At 45.8% G+C, this 19,735-nt stretch overlaps 3 non-coding genes across 3 annotated transcripts; all 3 read left to right on the top strand.

Moving 5' to 3' along the window:
- The first annotated feature begins 615 nt into the window (after positions 1 to 615).
- TRNAC-GCA (transfer RNA cysteine (anticodon GCA)) lies at positions 616 to 687 on the top strand. Its single transcript has one exon. It is a non-coding gene; the product is annotated as a tRNA-Cys (tRNA).
- Positions 688 to 6,759: 6,072 nt separating this feature from the next.
- Positions 6,760 to 6,831, top strand: TRNAC-GCA (transfer RNA cysteine (anticodon GCA)). Its single transcript has one exon. It is a non-coding gene; the product is annotated as a tRNA-Cys (tRNA).
- A 6,032-nt stretch (positions 6,832 to 12,863) lies between these two features.
- Positions 12,864 to 12,935, top strand: TRNAC-GCA (transfer RNA cysteine (anticodon GCA)). The gene has a single exon. It is a non-coding gene; the product is annotated as a tRNA-Cys (tRNA).
- Positions 12,936 to 19,735: the final 6,800 nt, after the last annotated feature.

Raw genomic sequence — 19,735 nt, 5'->3', positions numbered from 1 at the left:
CCTGTTATACTCACAATTTTCTTAGCTTCCTATTTCATTTTTGGAAATAAATGGTCTGCCTTGTATATATTAGGCCTGGTCTTCCGATTACTTCTCAAGGAATGAGTTTGAAAGAAGGGCACTGCTTGATTGGGCTGGAGGAAGGAGGAATAGTCGAGGTCTGGCGGTTAGGAGAGCAGAGCCCTGAGGGGCTTGGAGGGCGGTGGGAAGAGGAAGGATAGGCAGTGAAGAAGAGGAGACGGAGGACGAGACCGTAGGGCAAAGGGCAGATAGAGCAGGACGAACAAGGCGGGCCGGGCTCGGACCCGAGTTTGGCAGCGTGGGAGAGTTCCGAGCCACCTGCGTTTTCTCCTGGTAACCCGAGAGTGCCTCAACCTCTGCACTTCCGGGTCAGAGGGCCTCAACCTCTGCACTTCCGGGTGTGGGCTGAAGACCGTGACCAAATCAATCTTCCCACCAACCTGAAGAGGAAGACCGGTTGGGTTTCAGAGCAGGAGGACCAGTCTGGAATGACCATGGGTGTTGGAGCCCATGGCAGGGGCTGTGGAGTTTGGCAGGGTCCAGATGTAGCTACAGCAGCATAAAGGTGTGAGTTGAGAGTGTTATATAACATTAGGGGGTATAGCTCAGGGGTAGAGCATTTGACTGCAGATCAAGAGGTCCCCGGTTCAAATCCGGGTGCCCCCTTCTTATGTTCCATTTTGGAGTTTGGCATAGTCGACCTTCCTTGCGTCCCTGTAACTCTCCCTGTAGTTCAAGCAACCCCTGCACCCTGAAAACAACACTCACCGACTCTTTCCCATCAGAAGAGAGATTCCTTCCTGTCTTTGCACTGTCGTTTCATCCCCACAGGAGACCCACAAGATCAGGATTTGGGGATGACCGGCAATCCAGTCCTTTCAGCCCACCAGCCAGGTTGGTTTTCCCAAGGCCAAGGTCTCCACCAGTGCTCCCTCCAGAAACGGAATGCAAGCTACATATCTGAATTTACATTCACTAGTAGCCACCTTAAATATTTAAAGTAAAAAAGGGAAGATGGGTGAAGGGGGGTCAAAAGGTACAGAATTACATAAATAAGTCTTGGGGTGCAATGTACAGCATGGTGACTATAGTCACTATATTAACAATATTTTATTGTATATTTGAAAGTTGCTAAGAGAGTAGATCTTGAAAGTTCTCATAACAAGGGGGGAAGTGTAACTATGTGAGGTGCCTGATGTTAACTAGACTTATTGTGGTGATCATTTGTCAATATATACATGTATCAAATCATGTTGTACACCTTTGATATTACATTGTATATCAATTATATCTCATTAAAACTGGGAAATGTTTTCATAAAAATAAAGTAAAACGACATCAGCAAAACGAATCTCCTATTGTGGAGGGGGCATGCTCTGCAGCTTGTGGGATCTTCGTTCCCCAATCAGGGAGCAAACCCCGCACTCTGAAAGTGCCAAGTCCTAACCACTGGGCCACCAAGGAATGCCCCAACCCTCCACATTTTAAAATCCAGTATATCCAAAACATACTCATTTCAGCATATGACCAATATAAAACTTTATAAATGAGGTAAATCTTTGAAATCTGGCTGCAGTGTCCTCTTAAGGCACCTGCTTATCTGGACCAGCCACCTGTGGACTGGGGACACTCTGCAGCACGGGAAACCTCACTGGCTTCTTGCCGTTTTCAAGGAAATGGGGAGCCAGGTGCTGGTCAGGGTCCCAGGAGGCTCCTCTTGCTCCCCAGGGTGTGATGGATGGAAAGAGCCCCAGGGAGGAGCCATTGCCCCACCTTCCTCATTATCACAAGGGAAGTTAGCCAGGAGCAGGGAGGGCTGCTCCCCACAGGACAGACGTAAGACTGGAATCCAAGGTGGCTCTGGGGAGACATAGGAGACCCACAGGTTTCCAGGTCCCTGGACAGCCTCTTTCAATTGTCTTTTTTCTGCAGACCAAGTATGTGTAATGAAAATACTTCTGATTCAGGTGCTGGAGTAACCGGTAAGCTCAGAGCAAAGTAGGCTAATTGAAAAGTATTCTCAGAGACTTCCCTGGTAGTCCCATGGTTAAGATGCTATGCTCCCAATGCCTGGGTCACAGGTTCAATCCTTGGTTGGGGAGTCACAACCAGACGTGCTACATGGTGTATAGCCAAAACACCAAAGAAAAATTTAAAAAATATTAAGAAGCACTTTTAAAAGTACCCAGTTGCAATTTTCTTATATTGCAGTATATAAACATTTTAGCCACATAATTTCACAGGTCTTTCTTGTCTTTTTGCTTCCCTTCAAAGTCCATTTCTTTAATTTTTTAAATTAATGGCCACATCATGTGGCCTGTGGGATCTTATTTCCCAAACCAGGGATTGAAACTTTGTCCCCTGCATTGGGAGCACAGAGAGTCTTAACCACTGAACAGCCAGGCAAGTCCCTCAAAGTACATTTCTTCTACAAAAATATTTGTTAGACAAAGCTCTTGAGATGAGTATGATTCTCCTGAATATTTCACCAAATTTAGATGTTGTAAAGTCCCAAGCTTTGAAAATTTCATTCCCTTCAGGTACAGAATGTAAATTTATTCAATTGAAACGAAGAACTTCAGCCAAAGATTCTTTTGAGACTTTGTAAGCACAATTTTAGAAATTCAGAACTAACTCTTGCACACCATGTGAACTTTCATTGTTTAATGTGCTCAGTTTCTCTCTTGCTTTTGCAAGACGTCTCAATGTCTTTCTGTTTGCAAATTTTATTTTCATTTATTGCAACTCTCTAAAGGTTTCAAAAGCTGAAGTTCTGGGGCACACCATTTGTTGAAAACTTTGATTAAGGATTTCCAACAGGTCTGTGTAAGTGTAGTGTGTTAGTCGTTCAGTCATGTCTGACTCTTTTCGACCCCATGGACTGTAGCCCACCAGGCTCCTCTGTCCATGGGATTCTCCAGACAAGAATACTAGAGTGGGTGGCCATTCCCTTCTCCAGGGGATCTTCCTGACCCAGGAATCGAACCTGGGTCTCCTGCATTACAGGCAGATTCTTTACCATCTGAGCCACCAGTGGAGGTTTGTGCAAAACACAATTCTGGGTGCATATTTTTACAAAAAAAAAAAGGTTTAATACCAATACCATTGCAGAATACTTGGGTTAATTTCACAAAGCAGTTCTTCAAAGGCTCAAACATTTCTAAAATCTTAGTGCTACTGGGGACAGATGTGTCTAAGACAGTGACTATACTGGTAGACCTACAATACAGGTCTGTTCAGTAACTATTTGTACTTTCTTACACACACTGCTAGGTTTCTCAGGCGGCACTAATGGTAAAGAACCCACCTGCCGATGTAGGAGACATAAGAGCTTCAGGTTTGAGTTTGATCCCTGAGTTAGGAAGATCCCGTGGAGGAGGAAATGGCAACCCACTCCAGTATCTTCGCCTGGAGAATCCCATGGACAGAGGAGCCTATTGGACTACAGTTCATGGGGTCGCAAAGAGTCAGACACCACTGAAGCGACTTACCACGCACACCCACATGCAGCCATCATGAAATCTTTTCTTGTATTAAATCAGCCGTGTCACAAAATCAATTTAGTTTTTTAAAAACTTAAAAACAATTCAGCTTTTATATAAATTGGTCGAATATCACAGCCTGTTTAGATACACTTGTGAATTATGTGTGCACCACCGTGCCCACAACATTTCTGCTTCATTTGTTTAGAACTTACTGACAGCATCCCTGCTAAGAACATTGTTTACATTAAAATCTTGGGCTTCAAAACTTGCGTTCTTGTATTATTATAGCAAAAACAAAGTTCTATCTTCTATTGAATTCACTCCCCGCTCCCTTTTTTTTGCTTTTTCCTGATGGACCAGGGATTGAACCTGGGCCCCCAGCATTGGTGGGGGGCAGAGTCTTAACCACTGGGCCACCAGGGAAGTCCTACTGAACTCTTAAATGGAGTTTATAACAGCCTTGACAATGTCAGGTATTTCACCTTGGACAAAATGAACTTCCAAAGCTTCATTTTGATTCCATGAACTGGATGCTGAGACAACAGACCCAAAAGCAGGACCGTCCCCAGAGACAGACTTAAGTGGCCCCGTCTAACCAGACTGATGTAGTTCCTCAGCTTATCAGCTCGTGTTCCCTGGGATGTGGGTGCTCCTCAGAAGGGCTCCTCTCGCTGGCTGGTGGAGAGGTTGGAAGAGGGGTGGGATTCATGAAAGAGAGGAGGCTTGACAAGATTCTGGAGCAGAAGTCAAAACCTCTGGGCCTGGTCCTGACTCTGTGGGCAGCCTGGATGTGCCCAGGCATGAAGGGGACCGCAGACTAGTGCTTCTCAGTGGTTTGAGTTCCCCTACGATTCTTTCAAAGTTTCTATTCACATTTTAATAACAGTCTTAACTGTCTTGATATAGGTACACGGTGGCTGGTTTGCAGGGCCATTTTATAATCAGAGCCCAGTGTGATGCATGTACTCAAGTTTCTAATCATGTTGTCATGTGCTCAGTCGCTCAGTCGTGACTCTTTGTGACCCCATGGCCTGTAGCCCCCAGGCTCCTCTGTTCACGAGAGTCTCCAGGAAAGAATACCGGAGTGGGTTGCCATGCCCTGTCACCATGCCTCACTGTAACACTGATGACCAAAGATCAGAGGCCGACTTTGAAAGCAGCTCTTGTGCCCCTTCCCTCTTTGCCCATTTCTGTCCCCCTCTAACTTTTTTTTTTAAGAATTATTTATTTTTTTGCCCACAGCATGCAGAATCTTGGTTCCTGACCAGGAATTGAACCTATGTCCCCTGCAGTGGGCATGTGATTCTTAACCACTGGACCACGAGGGAAATCCCTGACTGCTTAACCTTGAAAAAAACCTCCTCGTCGGAATGAGATCACTAGGCAGTTGAACCTAGCTCCTGACTTGTGCTCTCCATGCCTTGCCTAACCTGTTGATTCTTTTCCTAGATTAAAAGAAGAATTAAAAGATGACTAGTCCTCTACCCCCACAACCCCCTTAGCAATCCTGCAGGCAGATCAGACGGGCAGGATAACACCTGGAGAGAGAGTTACACACAACGGAGCACCTCCTGCCTCCTGCCTCCTGCCTCCACGATTCACTGAGATTCTTTCCGCTTTTTTCCCCTTTACAAACTGTCAGGGATGAGCAGACAGTTCGGAGCCGGTCTCGGGACATGAGTCCACCCTCTCATGAATCCACCAGACTTCCAGCTTTTCTGATTAAAACATATTTCCTTTCTACTGACACTTGCCTCTCGATAATTGGCTTTTGAGCAGTGAGCAGCCACCCCTGAGTTTGGTAACAGCTTTAGCCTATGAGAAATGAGCCTTGAGAGTCAGAGGGCGTGTTAATAGAGGCAGTTAGCAGAGGAGCTGGGGGACCCCTGCGTCTCTGGGCGTGAGCAGCTTCACAAGCACATTGCAAAGAGCCTCTTCTAGCAAAATGATTTCATCTGCTATTCAAATTGCTGTTAACTTGAATGTTCCTGGGTTTGTGATTTTGTTTGTATTGATCTTCTAAAATTGTTTTGTCTTAAAAGTGTATAAAACTGTGAGTGTGAAGCATTTATATCTAGCTGTGTATACACATGTATGTACAGATACAAGCAGTACCATAAATGAAAATTAAGCTAACCCTGGGGTACTAAGAGAAAATGTTCCCTTTCCAAGGTGCACGTGCAACAAGAAACCAGTAAAATGGTTATGTGGTGGCTGGAAGACTGGGATGGAATGGAGTCTTGAGTTTTGTCTGGATGCTATTTTGTACGTTTTATTTTTAATTTATTATTGTTATTTGGCTGTGTGGCATGCAGGATCTTAGTTCCCCATCTAGGGATCAAACCTGTGCCCTCTGTAGTGGAAGCATGGAGTCTTACCCACTGGACTGCCAGGGAAGCTCCTATTTCATACATTTTCAATCCTGTGCCATGTGAAAGTGTTACTTGTAAAAAAGTTAATTCATTCAGAAATTTAGGAAACTTCAAGCAATCTGACTTCCAGAAGCTCCAGGTGGGTCGTCTCAAGGCACTGGTTAGGTCTGTTCCCTAAAACTCCGTTATAAAATGGGGAGCATTTGCTGGGTTCACAGGGCAGGGAGGCGGCTTGGCCCTGAAGCACCAAGGCCCTGAAATTCACCCTCCAGGGCAGCTGAGCTGAGGCAGGACATAGTGGTGGTCCTTTACCTCTTAATTCTGTTACTTAGAAAAAGTGAGACATACTCAGATGTGTCCACCTGTTTGCAACCCCATGGACTATATAGTCCCTGGAATTCTCCAGGCCAGAATAATGGACTGGGTAGCCTTTCCCTTCTCCAGGGGATCTTCCCAACCCAGGGATCGAACCCAGGTTTCCCACATTGCGGGCGGATTCTTTACCAACTGAGCTTAAGCTTTGTGATTTGGGGGTGTGTGTGTAGTTGCTTCATTCATGTCCCACTCTTCGTGACCCTATGGACTGTAGCCCGCCAGGCTCCTCTGTCCATGGGACTCTCCAGACAAGTTGCTTCAATTCTTTGGGTCATTGTTACCTATAAAGAGGGTGGTGGTGGAGATAGCACTCACTACCACAATAATTTTTAAAACTATATATGGTAAAAAAGTAAAAAATTACATACAGTGTATAAAAATTTAGAACAGTTTATCTAGCACATTATAAATGCTCAATAAACATCAGGTCTTAACATTATTAAGTGGTGTCACAGGTGTCTCACCAAAGTGAGAAGTTGTGAGGAGAGAGGTTAACTTTCTCAGTAGGGGGTATAGCTCAGGGGTAGAGCATTTGACTGCAGATCAAGAGGTCCCTGGTTCAAATCCGGATGCCCCCTATAATTATCCCAAATTTCCCTTTGCTGGACCTTGTGTAACCAGCAAGGCTGAGGGTATGGAAGCTTTCCTTCATTATTGCCTGGAATTATCCACCGCCCCTACCCCCAGCCTCCCACCCTTCATCCTTACTTGGGACTATATTCCCCATAGCACTGGGGGCTGGTTTGAGTCCTAGAAAGAGAAATGTTCCCAGGTAAGCAATACCATGATTTACACAAAATTAAATTAGATAAGAAAAGCAAGATGCAATAGCATAGGACTGTTATGCTGCCATTTGTGTTTATAAATACAGCCAAGGAGACACTGTGCATTCCTTACTGACGTGCAGACTATCTGGAAGAGAACATAAAAAAATCTTAACACAGGTTCCCCGGGGATGCTTGTAGAGAGTCTTGTTAGATGAGAGAGGGAGAATTTTCACTGCGTACTTTTTTCTTCATTTTAATCTTTAAATGTATTCTTAAGATTTTTTTTTTTTCAGTTTCACGTTCTCAGCAAAATTGAGAGGAATGTACAGAGATTTCCCACATATCCCCTGCCCCTACATAGGGATAACCTCTCGCATTATCAACATCCCCCACCAGAACAGGACATTTGTTACAGGGGACGAACATACGGTGACACATCATAGTCAGCAAGTCCACCGTGTTCACTCCTGGTGTCGTACATTCTATGGGTTTGGACAAACGTATCCATCATTATGGGCTTCCCAGGTGGCACAGTGGTGCCCAATGCAGGCGATTCAAGAGATGCGGGTTCGATCCCTGAGTTGAGAAGAGCTCCTGGAGAAGGAAACGGCAGCCCACTCCAGTATTCTTGCCTGGAGAATCCCATGGACAGAGGAGCCTGGGGGCTACAGTCCATGGGGTCTCAAAGAGTCAGACAGGCCTGAGCACTCTGAGAACACACACACATGCCTCATTACAGTATAATGCAGAGTGTTTTCACTGCCCTGAAAATCCTCTGTGCTCTACCTGTATATCTCCCTCTATCCCTTCAAATCCCTGGCAACCGCTGATCTTTTTACTGTCTCGATAGTTTTGCCTTTTCCTGAATGTTGTACAGTATTACTGTGGCCTTTCAGATGGACTTCCTTTACTCAGTAATATGCATGAAAGTTCCCTCCAGGTCTTTCCTAGGCTTGAGAACTCATTTCTTTTTTAGTGTTGAATGCTGTTCCATTGTCCTATGTACCATGGTTCATCTATCCATTCGATACGGACTCTTTAACTACTGAAGGACTTTTGGTTGCTTCCAGCTGCATACGTTTTCATATCTTTTGAACATTGTAGCATATGAATTCTGTGAGTTCATATTTATCTTTTTAAGATAACAATTTAATATTTTAAAATAATCAAATTAAATGAGGTCTCACCCACTAAGACTGGTGGGGAATCCAGCATGGGTACTTTGAACATCCTTCCCCTTTCTGATGCATTTTGCCAGAATCCAGAGTCTGTGCAGAGGTCCACTCCGAGACCAGGCATGCTCATTTTGAGGCAAGCAGCACCTCCAGGGCCACACCCCCTCAGAGCCGAGCCCAGAACCTTTGCAGGGCCCTTCCTGGTTCTGCAGGAATTCTTCCTAAAGACTCTGTGTGCTGTTAGAAGTCAGCCTCCTCCAATGGTCCCTTCCCATCTTGGGAGGCTCCAACCAGCCGTTCTCCAGTGAGTCCCGTCTCCCTGCACCGTGCATCAAGCTTTTGAGCCTTTCCACCTTGCACACAAATCACTCTCCACGACTGGACTTGATTTCTATTTAAAGTCTTCTCTTTGGGATTTCCCCTGTGGTCCAGTGGTTAAGACTCTACTCTTCCAATGCAGGGGCAGGGGGTTCAATCCCTGGTGGGGAGACTAAGATCCCATATGTGGCATGGCTAAAAAAATGTAAGAAAAAAATCTTTTTTGGTAAAAGGATTTAAAGGCTTTTCCAGGGCAGCCCACCCAGTCTGGCAATTTCATTTGGTCTGCTCACACACGAACACACACACACATAGGTTCACACTCACAATAAAACAAGGGAATGCTCAAAGACTCCTGGAGCCCTCTGTCAAATTTGGAGACGGTGAAGGCGTCAATTCAGTATCCTGAAAGCTCCTAAAGGGAAGAATCAAGCATTTGTTCTACCGCTTCTATGTGAACTATATTCCAACAGAACTAACAAGTAAAAAAAAAAAAGTCTTCTTTATAAAAGAATTTAAGCTAATAAAGGTAGAGGATTGGAATAGAACCACTCACGACTCCTAAGGAGGCAATGGTCATAAGCCAGCATCCCCAAAGCCTACCAAAATGATGAGATGAATGTTTGATGGGGGAATTTAAAATGAGGTTAACAACACCTCAACACACCAGTTAATCTTTTTCTTTTTTAAAGAGCTTTTGGTTTTGGGGGGGCTTTATTCCCCTAAGATTCCCTGCAGGATCTTAGTTCCTCTTGAACAGGTCACTGTGGTTTCTGGCTCCTGAGTGGCCTCAGTGCCATCACCAGCAGCACAGGTGAGGTGACAGATGTGTGACACCTGGGAGAGCATCAGTACTGCTGCTGTAGGCCAGGTGGGCCCTGTTCTCAAGGGTTCCCCCCACAGCTCATCTCACCCAGAGATTGGGGGAAGTGCTTACCTCTAGTTCTAGAATGCCCCACTATTCAGGATGATGATACCCCCAACACTTGAAGAGGAAAGAGAAACTAGAGTCAGCAGGCAGTGGTGGGACTGGCCATCAGCAGGGCTGCCCCAGAGGTCTGTCTATGAGAAGGGGGCCCAGAGTGACTTTTGGAGACTGGGTTTGTCGTGAACAGTGACCTCTGTCTTGATCAGTGGGGATCACAACCTAATGGCCCAACGCAGTGGGTGATGAGCCGTTATCTCCCAAATATTCTAGAAGGAAATCAAACAGTAAGGAATTGGCTGATGTTTTACCTAGCACTGCCAGGCAGATACCCAATTCAGTCTGTGTTTTAGAGAGAATTCTTTCAATATGGTCACCAGCTTTAGTTCTGGAGTTAGACTATCTGGATTACTGAATTCCTCTAAACTTTCATTTCTTTATCTGTAAATCGGGGATAATAATTACAGTAAGTCCCCTGCATATGATTTGAATGAGTTCTATTCTGAGAGTGCATTCGTAAGTTCAATTGGTTCATAAGTCCAATAAATCTAGCCTAGGTACCCAACTAACACAATTGGCTATGTAGTACTATACTCTAATAGGTTTATAATATACTTTTCACATAAGTAATACATAACAAGCAAACAAACACAAAAAAACATTTTTAATCTGATAGTACAGTTCTTTGAAAAGTACAGTAGTCCAGGAGGAACAGCTGGCATACAGGGACTGGCACTGAGTGAACAGGCAAGAAGACTGACTGACTGGAGGAGGGAGAAGACGTGGGAGATGGTAGAGCTGAAGGATCCTCTGCAATAGGAGACGGATGGCGAGCTGCAGTGTCGTCCGCAGCTGATGTGATAGGCCATGATAGAGCAGGCTCACATCTCTGAAAGCTTGCAACTTGAAGGTTCTCAAGTAGAGGACTTGCTGAGTACCTATGTCATGGGCTTGGCTTGAAGACAAAAGGTGATGACTCATGGCAAACGTTTAGTAACATGTCCTCCTAGGAAGACCCAGAGCCATCTGGGAAGAATGGAGAGTAATGGGGTCATGGAGGGGAGACAAAGAGCTCAGTTAGGAAGCTGGATCTTAACAGAGCTCATAAGCCAGGTTTCCTGTCTTTGAAGGCTGCTCTCCCCACCCCACCCCCAGCCGAACCCTGTCCCGCCCCCACCCAACTGGGTAAATCTTATGTCTTTAACAACACAGGGAGGGATGACCGTGTGGAAGGCAAGTTAAGTTGTCAGTGCTCCATTTTCAAATGCCAAAAGTGTGGGTGCTAGGGCATTAGGGGAATAAAGATTGGCGCCCACTCTGTGCCTGCGGAAGCTGGGGGAGGTTGCCTGGGTGTGGCCGGGAGAGCCAGGGAACCTGGGAGGAGACGTGGCGAGGACCAGGGTGGGATCAGAAGGTCACAGCGTGGTCCAGACAGCACGCAGGACCAGATCCTACTCACCCCAGCACTGTGGCACTGGGAAAGCCCTTTCATAACTCCGGTGTGACATGGGATGGGGTGGTGATGGTTGGGGGAGTCCTGAGGTGACTAACTAAATTTCTGCTGCTGGGTATAATGGGGCACAAAATAGAGATTGAGTTGTTTTTGTAGAAAAACAGTTATCTCCATCCCTCAATCCGTGGATTACCGTATATCAACAATGAGCAGATCATAGAGCTGAGACACTAGGTGGGGGAGAGGGAGGCGCGTGGTCGAGGCGGGATGGCAGGATGCAGGGATCCCGGAAAGATGCCTGTGCACACACTGACGTTCCCAGTTTAGTGACGGAGCATTCTGGCCTCTAAAGAAGGAACGGTACTTTGGAACAGGAATAATGCATAATCATTTTCTGTGGCCTGAGAAACCCTCAAGAGCATTCAATTCCCTTTTGCTCTGATTGCAGCCTCAGGAAGCAACCCTTAGATAGCTAATTTGGTTTCCGGGGTAACCTCCAGGGCATTCTGGCTTATTGTGCATCGGGCCTTCAGAGCCTGATTAGGGAGATTGTGTGAGCCGGCCCAAGGGGTCTGACGCTGCAGGTCTGTGAGCTGAGCTCCAGACCTGATGACCACACCGAGATGCCGCCAGGTTCAGACTCCAGCCCTGGGCAGAGCGCACGTCCTAACCGGGCAGGACGGTGGGGGTTGGGAGGTGAAGGGCAGGGCTCAGGGGAACCCCTGGGATTGGTGCCTGCTGATGGGCTGCAGGACACAGCACCAGCCAGCTCCTCCGGGCCCTGCATCCGCACTCTTAGGAGTCCACTCTGGGGAAATCATTTGAGAAGTGCGCCAAGATGTATGTGCGTGTTCATCCAGTGTTTTATAAATCTGGAAAAAATCACCCTCTTACCAAACTCTTAGCCTTTTTTTTTTAATCCCCCCAAGAAGGGCAGACTGCTTTGCAGCGCCTCATTGGATGTGTGTGGAGTCTTGGAGTCTTGACAAGCCCACATTCTCCTACAAATGGATCTCAAGAGTCTGTTTGGAGGTTCTAGCAGGAGCATAGCTACTCCCATACTCTTAGCCAGAGAACCACCCTCCTTTATGTGCGTGCTAGGTCACTTCAGTCCTGTCTGACTCTTTACGATCCCATGGACTGTAGCCCACCAGGCTTCTCTGTCCATGGGGATTCTCCAGGCAAGAATACTGGAGTGGGTTGCCATTTCCTTCTCCAGAGGATCTTCCTGATCCAGGGATCGAACCCAGGTCTCTTATGTCTCCTGAACTGGTAGATGGGTTCTTTACCACTGAGCCACCTGGGAAGCCCTTGAAGGGTAATTTCACTTCAGAATAATCTCAAAGAAAGAGTAGAAAATCTTACCCAATTGGATGGCACAATATAACCAAGAAAGACGCAAACAGAAATGCAATGATGTCTTAATCCTAGAGACTGCGTGGCTGTACAGCAGGGGCTGTCTGAGTTCTAGAAGAAGCAGGCTGGAGCCGTGTCCCAGACCCTGGACCTGTGCTGACCTCTTGGCTCATCCCTGCCCACTCTTCACCTGCTAGAAAGTTGGGGCTGCAGCTTTCTTGGCCAGGCGCCTCTCCTAAAGTAAACCAAGACCGTGACAGCCTCCTATAGGTCCCAGGCCTTGATCCCTGGAAAAGGAAACCGAACCAGAGAGTGGGAGATGGAGAAAAAGGAAAAAGAAACAAAGCATCTTAGACATTAAGGGGCTGGGTAGTTCCTCTTGCCCTCAGTATAATGATAATAGTGAGGGAGTGGGTGAGAAGGTCTCTGGGAGGAGGGATGTTTGGTGGGCATAGGAGTGGAGACTTTGAGGAAGGGGAGCAGTTCTGACAGGTGTGGAGGTGGCCACCTAGAGAAGCAGCTCAGGTAACTCCCTAGGGAGACACACAATAGTGAGAGCACAGCTTGCGAAAGACTGCAATTATGGAATTGTTCTATGATATCCCTGTGGGTGGCTGGGGGTATAGCTCAGGGGTAGAGCATTTGACTGCAGATCAAGAGGTCCCTGGTTCAAATCCAGGTGCCCCCTGTGCCTTGCTTTCCTTTTTTTTTTTTTAACCCCAGTAGAAGTTATACCTCCAACTTATACAGAGGCCCTCCTTCTTATGCATTTAGCCTCATGAAATCTAAATTTCTAACAAGTCGTAAAGTCTTCAGTTCCTCCTGTGACATTTCTCGTGTGCTGTGTTTTCGCCTCCTCAGCCACACTGATTTCCTGGAGGGGTAGAGGAAGTCTGCCTGAAGCTTTCTCTGTGTTTCCCTTGTGTCTAATTACTACCATCCTGATTTTATTTGTTTATACCAAGCTAGCTTCAAAAAATAGGATCTGAGGCAGCTTGCAATAAAAGATATAATAAAAGTCCACCAACAGGACAAGTATAAAAAGGCAAGGGCTGACTTATATGAGGTCATCAAAATCATAGAGACAGAAAGGAGACTGGTGGGTACCAGGGGCTGGCGGAGGTGGGGATGACCAGCTATCGATTCGTGGGGACAGAGGTATAGTTTGGCAAATGAAAAAGTTCTGGACAGTGGTGATGGCTGTACAACATAAACGCACTTAATACCACTGACTCTATAATACTCAGTTGCTCAGCTGTGTCCAACTCTTTGCGATCCCATGGACTGTAGCCCGCCAAGTTCCTCTGTCCGTGGGATTTTCCTGGCAAGAATACTGGAGTGGGGTGCCACTCACTTCTCCAGGGGATCTCCCCAACCCAGGGTTGAACCTGGATCTCCTACATTACAGGCAGATTCCTTACCACTGTGCCACCTGGGAAATCCTTACTTAAACATTTGGTTAAGATGATAAGGTTCATGCTACATGTATTTTGCCACAATTTTTAAAAGTTGAAGGGAATAAATAAGGCAAGAACTAAACATTTGAAGAGGATGCAAATAATTATTCCCAAGAGCCCAGATCAGGAGAAGGCACTGCTGCTGAATACAGGAAGCATCTCTGAGTTTTGGGGAATTAAACAGAAGTGAGAACACACCAATTCGTCAGCAGAGCATAATATTTTATTAGCTCCTAAAAACACCAGGCATCCATATGATAGGTCTTTATAGACAGAAGGTTGGTGAGATAATGGTTATTTCCAGGGCAGCCAAGTACAGTCACATAGGTTGTGTATTGCACAACTTCCCCAGTAGCATAATCCCTGGAGTTATGCAACATACAGACCCTAGGTATTGGCCATAGTTTATCCCCTTTACAAAAAAAAAAAAGCATAAACTGTGTTCCACACACACGTGTGTGTATAAATATATGTGTTGTGTATACGTGGCAGACTTACTAGTTAAGTACCCAAAATACATTATTTCCTCTTAGTAATAGAACTCTTATTTTATACTAAGCAGTTATGTTTCCAGCTGAAAGATCACATTTTCTGGCCTCTCTTTGGCTAGGACAGGCAAATGAAGAATAAGAAGCAGTCATCAGACAAGGTTTCTGAGAAAGCTTTAAAGAACAAACATGTCCCCTTTGGGACCTTAACTCACGCTTCCTACCTGGAGCATAGATGTGATGGCTGGAATGCCAGCTGCCAACTTGGACCATGAGTCAAGCTTGAGAACGGAACCCACATTTAAAAGAAGACTGATCAAAAAGATGAAAAGAGCAGGTGTCCCTAAAGGCACCTGGAGTGGCCAGGTCACCAGACAGCCCTGGTCTGCTCTCCTCCACACACTCTTTTTCAAAAGAAAAACAGACATTTCTAGTTTGTTCATCCCTCAGAGAAGACACAAATCCAGATGATTCTGAGGCTCATGCCCTTTCCCCATCAATGACTTTTCAAGCTCATCATCAATGACCTAGCTCAGTAGATCTGAGATAGCCAATAAAAATGTTTTTCTAACAGGGCCATTTCTTACACCAGGAACCTCCCATTGCTATGGCAGGATAAAGAGCCCAGGGGACCGTGTGTACTTGGCTGCTTCCTTGCCTGTGCCTGTGTGCTAGGTCCCTTCAGTCGTGTCCGACTCTTTGTGACCCTGTGGACTGTAGCCCACCAGGCTCCTCTGTCCATGGGATTCTCTAGGCAAGAATACTGGAGTGGGTTGCTGTTCCCCTCTCCAGGGGATCTTCCCAACCCAGGGGTCAAACCCGAGTTTCATATGTCTCCTGCATTGGCAGGCGGGTTCTTTATCAGTAGTGCCACCTGGGAAGCCCTCCTTGCCTGTAAGTCCCCGCACCCCAAGAAATTCCTTTCTTGCACAATAGAAATGTATGGGACAGGACAACCATGCATTTGGGCTGGGAGAAAATATTTGTAAGTGGTGCAACCAACAGGGGCTTAATTCCAAAATATACAAAAAGCTCATAGAATTCAATTTTTAAAAAGAACAACCCAATCAAAAAATGGGCAAAAGACCTAAATAGACATTTCTCCAAAGAAAACATACAGATGTCCAAAAGGCACATGAGAAGATGCTCAGCATCACTAATTATTAGAGAAATGCAAATCAAAACTACAGGGAGGTACCACCTCACATCATCATTAAAAATTCTACAAATACTAAATGCTAGAGAGGGTGTGAAGAAAAGGGACCCCTCTCACTCTATTGGTAGGAATGTAAATTGGTGCAGCCATTGTGGAAAACAGTATGGAGGTTTCTCAAAAAACTAAAGAGAGTTGCCACATGAGCCAGCAATCCCACCCCTGGGCATAGAGCCATATAAAACTCTATTTCAAAAAGATACATGTACCCTTATATTCACAGCAGCACTATCCACAATAGACACGGAAGCAAGCTAAATGTCCATTGACAGATGAATGGATGAAGAAGATGTGATATAATGTGGAGTATACTGCTGCTGCTACTGCTGCTAAGTCACTCAGTCGTGTCCAGCTCTGTGCGACCCCATAGACGGCAGCCCACCAGGCTCCCCCGTCCCTGGGATTCTCCAGGCAAGAACACTGGAGTGGGTTGCCATTTCCTTCTCCAATGCATGAAAGTGAAAAGTGAAAGTGAAGTCGCTCAGTTGTGTCCGACTCTTGGTGACCCCATGGACTGCAGCCTACCAGGTTCCTCCATCCATGGGATTTTCTAGGCAACAGTACTGGAGGGGGGTGCCATTGCCTTCTCTGGTAGAGTATATTACTAGGTCATTAAAAAGAATGGATAATGCAGCAGCATCAGTGGCTCTAGAGATTATCACACTAAGCAAAGTCAGTCAGAAAGAGAAAGATAAGTGCCACATGATATCACTTATATGTGGAATCTAAAATATGACACAGGGCTTCCCTGGTGGCTCAGTGGTAAAGAATCCGCCTGCCAATGCCGGAGACAGGAGTTCAGTCTCGGATCCGGGAAGATCCTACCTGCCTCAGAGCAACTAAGCCCGTGCACTGCAGTTACTGAGCGTGTGCTCTAGAGCCCAGGAGCTGTGGCTACTGAGCCCACGTGCCGCAGCTACTGAAACCGCACACTCTACAGAGCCTGTGCTCCACACCAAGAGAAACCCCCGCAATGAGAAGCCTGCACACCACAAGTAGAGCCAAGCCCACACAGTAAGGAAGACCCAGCACAGCCAAAAAGGAAATAAAGTAAATAAAATTAAAATGTGACACAAATGAACGTATCTATGAAACAGACGCACAGAGATCAGACTTGTGGTGGCTGGGGTCAGGGAGGGAGGAAAGATTGAGAGTTTGGGACTAGCAGATACAAACTACACAGGATGGATAAGCAAGGTCCTACTGTATAGCATGGGGAACCATATTCAGTATCTTCTGATAAACCATAATTGAAAAGAATATGAAAAAGAATACATATGTATAACTTAGTCACTTCTCTGTACAGCAGAAATTAACATAACATTGTAAATCAACTATATTTCAATAAAATTTTTTAAAAAAATGCGTGGTCTTATGGTGAGAGAGCGCAGGAGTGCAATAGCCACTCTCATTTCTAATTGATTACCAGCAGCTGAATGTAGTTCTTCCAGCAGTTGGAAAAGAGAGTTCTACAGAGGTCAGGCACAATAACTGAGCAGTTGTTGTTGTTATTCAGTTGCTAAGTGGTGTCTGACTCTGCAACCCCAGGGACTGCAGCACACCAGGCTCCTCCGTCTTTCACTCTCTCCTGGAGGTTGCTCACATTCACATCCACTGAGTCGGTGATGCCATCCAACCATCTCATCCTCTGCCACCCCGTCTCCTTTTGCCTTCAAACTTTCTCCTTCATGCATCACAGCCTTGTTGTGTTGGAGGGTCTTGTGTGACTCAATGAAGCTATGAGCCGTGCCATGCAGGGCCACGCAGGATGGAAGGGTCATAGTGGAGACTTCTGACAAAACGTGGTCCACTGGAGGAGGGAATTGCAAACTACTCCAGTATGCTTGCTTTGAGAACCCCATGAATAGTATGAAAGGACAACTTAGCAGAGTGAACGTCATCCCCAGATTCCAGAGGAATGCGTGGTCAGCACAGCCCTCTGACCAGTGCTGCTCAAAGTGGGGTCCAAGAACGAGCCCACCACCTTCATTTATGTTCAGAAATTCTACCATCTGACACTGGCCAGCTTTGGTTGCAATGGGTCTCAAAGTCCACAGGTCTGATGTACTCGTACTGAGCTGTGATAGCTTTTTAAGATAATAAAAATAAAGCTGGTCCTTCACCAAAGGTAGTGGGAAACACTGCTTTCATTGATGTCCTTCAAGGCCCTTCTCTCAGCATCCTAGGGCTGCTGCAGTACAGCACGACAGGCTTTCACTTGCTGTGGCCCTCGGGCCACTTGGGTGCCAGTAAGTGCACAGAAGCTAGATTAAGCTGTAAACATTTTAAGCATATATATCTCCCTAGGTAGGAGTGGTGGAAAATGAGTCTCTAGACTAACCTTCCAGGAACAGCGCCCTGAGCTAAGCTGCAGAACTGGCCTGATGGAGAACCACCAGCACTGGGCTGGCGTCACCCAGCAGTTTCTATTCTCACCAGAAACCGGCCTCTGCACCACACCTTCACCAAACACTCAAGCCCTGAATGCTGGACAATGACCCCATCCTTGCAAGCAAACTGGACTCTATACCTCCCTCTCCCCTCTTCAACCCTTACACAAGCATATCTTATTATTGCTTGTTGCTGTTCAGTCACTAAGTCGTGTCCAACTCTTTGTGACCCCATGGAATGCAGCATGCCAGGCTCCCTTACCCTTCGTTATCTCCCAAAGTTTGCTCAAACTCATTTCCATTGAGTCAGTGATGCTATCTAGCCATCTCATCCTCTGTTCCCCCTTCTCTTTTGGCCTTCAATCTTCCTGAGCATCATGGTCTTTTCTGATGAATTGACTTTTAACATCAGGTGGTCAAAGTGTTAGAGCTTCAGCTTCACCATCAGTCCTTCCAATGAATATTCAGGGTTGATTTCCTTTGGTGTGATCGCCTTGCTGTCCAAGGAACTGTCAAGCATCTTCTCCAGCATCACAGTTCGAAAGCATCAATTCTTCAGCACTCAGCCTTGTTTATGGTCCAACTCTTGCATCTGTACATGACTACTGGAAAAACCATAGCTTTGATAGTACAGACGTTTATTGGCGAAGTGATGTCTCTGCTTTTTAATACACTGTCTAGGTTTGTCATAGCTTTCCTTCCAAGGACCAAGCATCTTTTAATTTGTTCCTACAGTCACCATCCACAGTGACTTTGGAGCCCAAGAAAATAAAGTATGTCACTGCTTCCATTTTTTTCCCCTTATATTTGCCATGAAGTGGTGGAAGCCTGGACTTATTCCAGAAACTCAAAGGAGCCTGAGAACAGAGTTCTATAACTTCTTTTTTGAGAGTACAGGTCTTGCAAGGAAAGAAATTCTCCATACACAACAAGGGGAGAAGGCAATGGCATCCCACTCCAGTACTGTTGCCTGGAAACTCCCATGGATGGAGGAGCCTGGTAGGCTGCAGTCCATGGGGTTGCTAAGAGTCGGACACGACTGAGCGGCCTCACTTTGACTTTTCACTCTCATGCATTGGAGAAGGAAATGGCAACCCACTCCAGTGTTCTTGCCTGGAGAATCCCAGGGATGGGGGAGCCTGGTGGGCTGCAGTCCATGGGGTTGCACAGAGTTGGACACGACTGAATCGACTTAGCAGCAGCAGCAGCAGCACAATCAGAAAACATAGAAATGTCCTTTGCAATTACATCAGATTTTTGAATACTTAATACCAAGAATAAGAATGCAAATGATTTCATTATTGATTTTGCATATTAATTACATGTAGCAGTGATAATATTTTAGATATCTTGTGTTAAATAAATAGATGATTCAAATTAATTTCAACAACTATTTTTGTTTTATAATGTAGCTACTAGAAAATATATAATTGTACTTGGGGCTTGCATTATATTTCTGCTGGACAGTGTAGCTCCAGATGAAGTATGACCTCAGAATATAACACCTAGATAGTGTCACCAGTGTGGAAGGATGGACTGTATAATTAGGGGTGGTGGGATAACTGGCTTCTTAAAAAGTCTCATAAAATCCCTACTTCACTCCATTACAAAAAAAATTTCAGATGGATGAAAGACCTAAATAGGGCTCTCCTGGTGGCTCAGAGGGTAAAGAATCTGCCTGCACTTCCAGAAACCCAAGTTGGGTCAGGAAGATCATCTGGAAAAGGGAATGGCAACCCACTCCAGTATTCTTGCCTGGAGAATTCCATGGACAGAGGAGGCTGGCGGGCTATAGTGCACGGGATTGAAAAGAGCTGGACGTGACTGAGCAACTAACTTTCAAAGATCTAAATATAAACTCAGACTTTTAGAAGAACATAAAGAACACAATTGTCTTAGTTTGTTGGGGTGCTATATCCAAATACCAGAGACTGGGTGGC

The sequence above is a fragment of the Bos mutus genome, chromosome 4, assembly GCF_027580195.1.
Source record: "Bos mutus isolate GX-2022 chromosome 4, NWIPB_WYAK_1.1, whole genome shotgun sequence".
Taxonomy (NCBI): Eukaryota; Metazoa; Chordata; class Mammalia; order Artiodactyla; family Bovidae; genus Bos; species Bos mutus.
Note: the sequence above shows the minus strand (reverse complement) of the source record. Positions and strands in the feature narration are given on the sequence as shown.